Genomic DNA, 7,968 nt, shown 5'->3' with positions numbered 1-7,968 from the left:
GTTCCAGATTTCGTCATTCAGAATATGAAGCATGTCCTACTTTGCTGCCCAAGTGATAAGGTAGTATTTCTTGAAGGTCCTCAGTCAAGTGGGTAAAAATGTGAGTTGGACAGAACCAGAGACAGAGCTCTCAGGCCCAGCACAAGGCAACTCCAGGAAGCAGAACATTTTGAACAGGTATATTAGAACCATGAGTGTTCTATATTTTATCATTTTCCCAGTTTAACCACAAAGGAAATAGGAAATTTTGTGAAATTCTTTGCTGGGAATAATATGATAGCAACACTGTTGAGATGGAAAGTGGAAAAATATCTTGGTATTCTTGTCCTTGCTTGAATCCATGTTGGCTTTTGATGATGACCTTTTATAAGTCACTTATAAAAATTGCTCACAAAGTAATTTCTAATGTTTTATTCTTGAAATCTGCCAAGTGTTCCATGGTAAACTCACCAGATGGTTGTGTGGGAAGCTTAATCCCTCTTAATATTAGAATATTATTCACCTAATTCCAGACTTCAGACACCTTGTGTCCATTTATATAAATGTGCAGAAATTTCTGCTAGATCTCACTTCTAGCTCCTTGGTAACCACAAGAAGAAGACTTGAACTCTTAAAAAGTTTCTGGGTGTTTATTTATTGGAGTACTATTACCTCTGACTTGCATTTATCTTAATAGTGTTTGTTCTTCCTTTTCTAATGGTAATGAACCTCCTTCTTCTTAAATTTTAAACCTAATTAATACTACTTTATGTGCCTCAAGCAGTGATGTGTTTTCTTCCCCCTTTGGGCTTGGAACACATGTATGTAAACACCCTGACAGTTGTCCTGAGGCTTCTTATATCAGGTCACACTATGCTTTAACCTCCTGAAAGGTCACTTGTCACTCCTGTTTGACGCTGGTTGGCACCTACCTGTCTCTTCATCTTTTGCACTTTTTACAGTGAAATGAGCAGAATATTCCTTGGGCAGGTACCCCTTTCATCTTCAGAGGACTCTTTCTCCTCCTCAGAATGATGGCTTGAAACTCCATAGTCAGAATTACCTTTTTTTCTATTTTTGCCATGTTCTTCTAGAGCTAACTTCCCTGTCAGTCTGGACACAGGACTATGATATCTTTTCCTGACCATTTTCTGAATTCTGCTTTCTCTTGGGGAAGACAGTATCACAGTTAAGAGACTCTAGGGTCTTACATGCCAGGTGAACTGGGGAGTTACTTAACCTCCTTTTGCCTTATTTTCCTCATCTATAAAATTGGAATAATAAAATTATATCGTAGTCGAAGATTAAAGATAAAATAGTAAAATTCTTAGTAAATGCCTGACACAAGATAATATATACTTATCATTTTTATAGCATATGGACCACTTTTGACCATGCTACTAGGAATCCTAGAAATTGGGTTCTATTCTTCCAACATTCTCATTATCTTCACTTTATTAATCAATTCTCCCTTATTTGAAGAATGAAATTTAAAAAGCTGCCTCCAGGGCTGTGTGATATGCACTACACAACTGCAGGGGGCAGCAGTCATACAGACTGCAGTGGGACTAGTGCCTCCTACATTTGTGCAGTGCATTCACTGGTCCTGTGCCTTCCACTACTTCCTGAATGATGAAGCCATCAGTGAGGAAAGTGAGAATTCCACAGGTGCCCCTGCCTTTATGCCTTATAGAAGACCTCTTCAGATTTGGGGTCCACTTCTGCAGCATTGTTTCCTTAGAGGAAGGGAAGACTAAATTAGAAAGAGTCCCTGAAGGAGGGAGGGAGTTGACGCATGACCTGGGATGTGGTGAAGGATATATGTCTGAATAGCACCTGGGGTTGGATTTAGGTTCTTCCCCTTCCTTGGGCAAGTTACCTGCTCCCCATGTGTGCTCAGTTACCCCTTGGTCACCTCAGCCTCTCCCACTCGGCTATGCAACTGAAGACCAATGTGATGCTGCGTGTTCCACGGTCCTGCCAATAGATAATAATGAGTCTAACTGTCTTTGCTTCAGTTTCTTAGAATCCTTAAAAAAATAATGTATCTGTAGGAAATGAGTAAACCCTTAAGACGTGTTATGTTTTTCTGAGTTATATAAAAAAATACTTTTAACATTGAGCCTGTGTAGGCTTTCTGTTTTTCTACAGTCTCCATAATTTCTACTGGCATGGAAATGTGGAAGGTTCCACCTAGTGCAAGCTGTTCTGGAGACTCTGCAGTGCACCAGTTCAAAGAGAGAACAATTTAGAGGACTCTCCATATTTGCTCTACAGTTGTCATTGTGCAGTTTAATAAAAATGCTGCTTTAGGATTTGTTTTCAATTATCAGCTAATGAGTTTCTAGTATTTTTATTAACTCTTAAACTGAGTGTTGGTTCTTGTCTTTTCCATTTGCCCTGATTCTGTGTCTGTAAATTGGAAAATGTTCCTAGTCCTTGGATGAGCTGGTAATTTTAACCTACAATAGAGTAAACAGCACAAGCCTCAATAACTTGACCACTTGTGATACATTAGGAGTTTTACAAATTAGACCAAAACCCAGCCCTAAGGTGTCATTGTATTGACATGTTCCAAGAACTTCTCTGGGTTTATAATGTGATTGTACCTCTGGCCAGTTAGGGAAATGTAATTCACATAGAATTTCTTCTTTGGAATGTCACATTGATGACATTTATTGCTTTTTGAAATACCAAACTAGTCTTGCATCCCTGGCATAAACTCTGCTTGGTCATGGAGTATGATTCTTTCTATATATCATTGAATTCTATTTGTTAATATATTTTAAAGATTTTTGTGTCTGTATTAATGAGGAATATTGGTCTATTTTTGAACTGTCTGTAAAGTTTTTTTTTTAACTGTAAAGTTTTGATATATTTGTAATAATAACTTCATAGAATGAATTGGGAAATGTTTCTTGCTCTTCTGTTTTCTGGAAAAGATTGTTTTGAATTGGTGTTAATTCTTCAGTGAAACAATCTGGGCTTGGGGATTTTTTTGGTGGGGGGAGTTTTAAATTACAAGTATAAGTTCCTTAATAGATAAAGGACTATTCAGATGATCTGTTTCATAGAATGAATTGTGGTAGTTTTTGTTTTTTGAGCATTTGTTTCATTTCATGTAAGCTGTCAAATTTATTTGTAAAGAATTTTTTGTAATGTTTCTTACTATCTCTTGGGTGTCTGCGGGGTCTGTAGTGATAACCATTTCATTCCTGATATTGATAATTTGTATCCTTTATTTTTTTTCACTTTTAAGTCCATCTTATTGATCTTTGCAAAGAACCAGCTCTTTATTTTATTGACTTTCTCTATTTTTCTGCTTTCAATTTCATTGATTTCTACTCTTATTTTATTATTTCATCTTTCTGTTTGCTTCAGGTTTCTTTGATCTTCTGGTGTGCATGTAGGCCATTGCTTTGAGACATTTCCCCTTTTCTAGTGTAAGCATTTAGTGTTACAGGTTTTACTCTCAGCACTGATTTAGCTTCTTTCCACAAGTTTTGATAGAATGTAATTTTTATTCAGTTCAGTTTATCTTTTGATTTTCCTTGAGGCTTCCTCTTTGACCTTTAGATTTAGAAGTGTGTTGCTTAGCTTCCAAGTGTTTGGAGATTTTTCTCTGATCTTTTTGGTATTGGTTCCAGTTTGATTCCTTTGGAGTCAGTTCAGTGGAGAAAGAGTAATTCAGAAAAAGCATTTGAAAAAAATCATCATCCATTTGCGATAAAACCTCTCAGAGAAAGGAATAGAAGGGAACTTATTCAGTTTGATAAAAAGTATCTGCAGATGCTCCAAGTAATACAGTTGATAGTAACAGACTGAATTCTTTCTTCCTAAGGTTGGGAACAGAGCAAGGAACAAAACAGTCTTATTTGCTTTGTCTTCAAGACTTATTGTAAAGCTACAGTAATCAAGATGGTTTTTCAAGTATATATAAGTGCTGTCAAGATAGACATATACACCAATGGAACGTAATGGAAATTTCAGACACAGACCCACATGTACATGGTTACATATTGATCCTCAACAATACACAAGGGCAATTTACTGGAGAAAGATAGCCTTTCTATAAAGGTACTGGAACCATTGGATATCCATATGCAAAACAAAACAAAATGAATCGATTAAAAGCTTGATCATATATAAAAATAGATCAAAATGAATCCCAGATCTAAACATAGAGCTTAAAATTGTAAAACTTCTAGAAGGAAATGTGGGAAATTCTTTGTAACTTTGGACCCAACAAAGATTTCTTAAATTCAGTACCAAAAAATCCATAAAAATTTTTGTAAATTGGACTGCACAAAAAAATTAAGAACTTCTCTTTGAGAGACGTTATTAAGTGAAAAAAAGCCACAGACTGAGAGAAAATATTCACAAACTGCATATCAGATTAAGAAATTGCATCTACAATATATAAAGAACCCTTGAAACTCAATAATTAGGGAATGAAAGCCCAATTAAAAAAAGAACAACATATGTGAGCATATACTTAGCCAAAAAAAAATATTGATTGGCAATAAGCACATGGAAAGATGCTCAACCTCATTAGCTAACAAGGAATTGAAATGCAGTTTATTGTAAGTCCCTTTTGCCTTAATAAAGCTGTTAAAAAAATTGAACACATTTATGTTCTCACTTGCCAACATATTAAGAAGTTCAATTTCACCTGTTTTCAGGGGCCTCCTCTCTCCTATGGCCATGTAAGAATAACAGACTTCTATAGCTCCTGGAATATAGATCAGGACCAGTTGACCTTTGCCACCACAGACATTGCTGCACATCTAGTCCTCCTGGGGTGCTTGGACCCTTACAATTGAGTTTACCGCGAAGACAACCTACTCACTATTCTTTTCTATAAATCAAACACTCAGACCCAGACACCTCCATGTAGGGCTCCATAGCTACCCTCCATAAGCACCTTGACATCCTAGTCCCATCTGAGGCCCTGCACAAAATTGGGGTGTATGGGGAAGTTTCTGCTGTCACAAGTGAGGACGTTTCTGCCTTCATCCTCCCTTGGAGTCCTTTCCTCTCTTGGAAATTCAGCTTTATTCCCTCTCATGGGCCTTGAGACCAAAGGAAAACTTGGTGAGCTTTTGTCTTTTGAATACCAACAAGGCAAAACCTTTTCAAGTAGCCTGTTCTACTCCTGCACATCATCACATTTGATATCACTGAGGCCTGTCCAGCTCTAAAACACACACTGCATCTCCAGACCCTTTTGGGCTCAATATTTATTGACAAAATGTTTCCAAATATCTCAGTCCAGTAAATGCACACTCATTGGTAGATAGTTAAGGAGTCTTGTTTTTGTTGTTATTTGTTTGACAGTGATTAAAGGGCCTTGTAGTAACTCAGAGTTATCACTCTCAGAATTAATTCCCGTTATTCAAATATGTCAGTGTAGTTGGACGAGATTAACTCTGTCTGTCCTTTCTTAGGGGTTGGCATTTTGACAAAATCTTGCAATTTGTACTTCTTTAACTGTTTTGTTTCTCCCAAAAGGAATATTGGGAAGTACTATTTAATCAAAATTTCTGGTTATTTGAGATTTTGCCTGATCTTTATTCTGAAGCTAGTCAGGGGGTATGTAGGCTGTTTGGTCTTTCATGAAGGAAGTTTACGAGTTTCTTAATGTCAGGGACAATATAAAGAGAATCTCCTGCTTCAAATAATGTCAGTAAGTCTCAGTTACACAAAATTTCATGAGGTATAATCTAGATTGTACCCCAAAAATGCATAGCATAGAACTTCCAGTATTTCTGATCAGCTCACTTAGCCCTCTGAAAGTGTCCTGAGTGAAGTGACATTAAACTTTAGATGATAAAGGCAAGCTTTTGGCTCTAGACCCTCCATCCAAAAAGTTGGGGTTAGGGCTCAAGGTATAGTTGTGAGTGTGATGGTTAATGTTATGTGTCCATTAGTCTGGGCAATGAGGTGCCCAGATATTTGGTCAGATATTATCCTGGATGTTTTTGTGAGGGTGTTCCTGGATTAGATTAACATTTGAAGCAGATTGCCCTCCCTAATGTAGGTGGGCCTCATGCAATCAGTTAAAGGCCCGAATAGAACAAAAACGTTGATCCTCCTGAGAATTTCTTCTGTCTGATTGCCTTCGAACTGGGACATTGGCTTTTTCCTGTCTTTGGGCTCAGACTGAAACATCTGCTCTTCCTGGATCTCAAGCCTACAGACCTTTGGACTGGAACTACACCATTCTCCTTGGTCTCCTACTTGCCAGCTCACCCTGCAGATCCTGGGACTTCTCAGCTTCCATAATCACGTGAACCAATTCCTTATAATGAACCTCTTTTTAATGTATGTATAGATCTCCTATTGGTTCTATTTCTCGGGAGAATCCTGACCAGTACAGTAAGTTTTCCTTAGTTTGACTATGTCCTCTTGGACCTACAGAAATAGGATTATTGGCTAATTTCTCTGATCTTGTTTCTCCTACCAAGTTCAACAACTTTAGGAAATAAGGAGTTTCAGTTATTCAATATTCTTGTAGTAACCTATAATGAAAAAGAATATGAAAATGAATATATGTATGTATATGTATGACTGAAGCATTATGCTATACACCAGAAATTGACACAACATTGTAAACTGATTATACTTCAGTTAAAAAAAAAAAGTTTCAGAAAAAGACTGGTGATTTTAGAAAGTCCTTGCTTTGTCTAGAGCCTCTCCTCCTATGTTGGGTGCAGGAAAATGTTCCTACTTTAAGTAAAACCAAAAACTTCATGTGAATGGACCTGAAAGGCAGCACATTTTTCCAGTGCCAGAGAGGGCAGAATAATGTGTGTGTCTGTGTGAACTGATACCATCATTCATTTCTGTTGGGGTAAATGAAGAGTCTTTTTAATAATCAGCATATAAGTGAAAAAAATATGATCTTAAGCATTGTGTGAAGCTCCTGGGTTGACAAATAAACCAGATCCAGTTGAGCCGCACCAGACATATGACATAATCTAAAACAAGTTTGCAAGTCTAGGGAGAACAGTGCTCCATCGTGCTTTGCCCCTGTAGATCAGTGGTTAAGGGATGTCTTGAATGGTTGGGAGGAGAGGGGTTAAAGAAGGAAACTGGAGGGAAAGAGAGAAACCACAGCAGTCCTTGAAAGTAGATCCTTGGAAGTTCATTAAAAGCTTAAAATTAGGGTATCATGTTCTTTTCCAGAGAGACCTACTTCAGGATTTTCTTTGTGTCTTTCAGATTGTGAATTGAGTGCCTCTCTCCGTGAAACACAAAATGTTGGAAAAGTACATAGAAGATGCTGTATGATGCTAAAGCTCAGGGCAGGCCTGTGGTGTGGCTTTCTTCCCCCAACCTTAGTTTCTATTTCTCTTGGTGTTCAGTTTACCCCTGCTATGTGAGGCACCCATCTGAGTTAAAGACCATCCACTGCTAAGTGGGGCATGTGTATTTCCCCTGCACTGTTTGACCATTTTTCACATAACACGGTTCAAGATGATTATGTGAAAGTGGAAGGAGTTCCAAAAAGCCACAAAACTTTCAGCAAAGAATATTATCTTTGGCAGAGATTATGTTCCAGTCATCAAAGTAAACTGCTCATAGCATGATAAACTGAGCGAAGGAGACCTTGCAGTGAATCCCCATAGAGTTCGTGGTTGCTTCTTCCATCTCTTTCAGGCAGACCTGTGCCAAGGCCACCATGGGCTGTTATTAAACTAGCTTCAGCACTCGGATTCTCTAGGACAGGCTGTGCTCAAGATAGTGCTCGCTCATTATTACAAAGATCCCTTAAGATGTATAGCAATATGGGATTTGATTTTCACAAACTTACAAGGTTTTTTTTTTACTGTTAATTTTATAATGTTTTATTTTTTCAACTTTATTAAGTTATAATTGACAAAACTGTAAGATATTTAAAGTGCACACTATGATGATTTGATATACATATACATAGTGAAAGGATTCTTCCCATCTAGTTAATTAACATATCTATACTTTAACTAT

Source organism: Camelus bactrianus, chromosome 7 (genome assembly GCF_048773025.1).
Source record: "Camelus bactrianus isolate YW-2024 breed Bactrian camel chromosome 7, ASM4877302v1, whole genome shotgun sequence".
NCBI classification, from domain to species: domain Eukaryota; kingdom Metazoa; phylum Chordata; class Mammalia; order Artiodactyla; family Camelidae; genus Camelus; species Camelus bactrianus.
Note: the sequence above shows the minus strand (reverse complement) of the source record.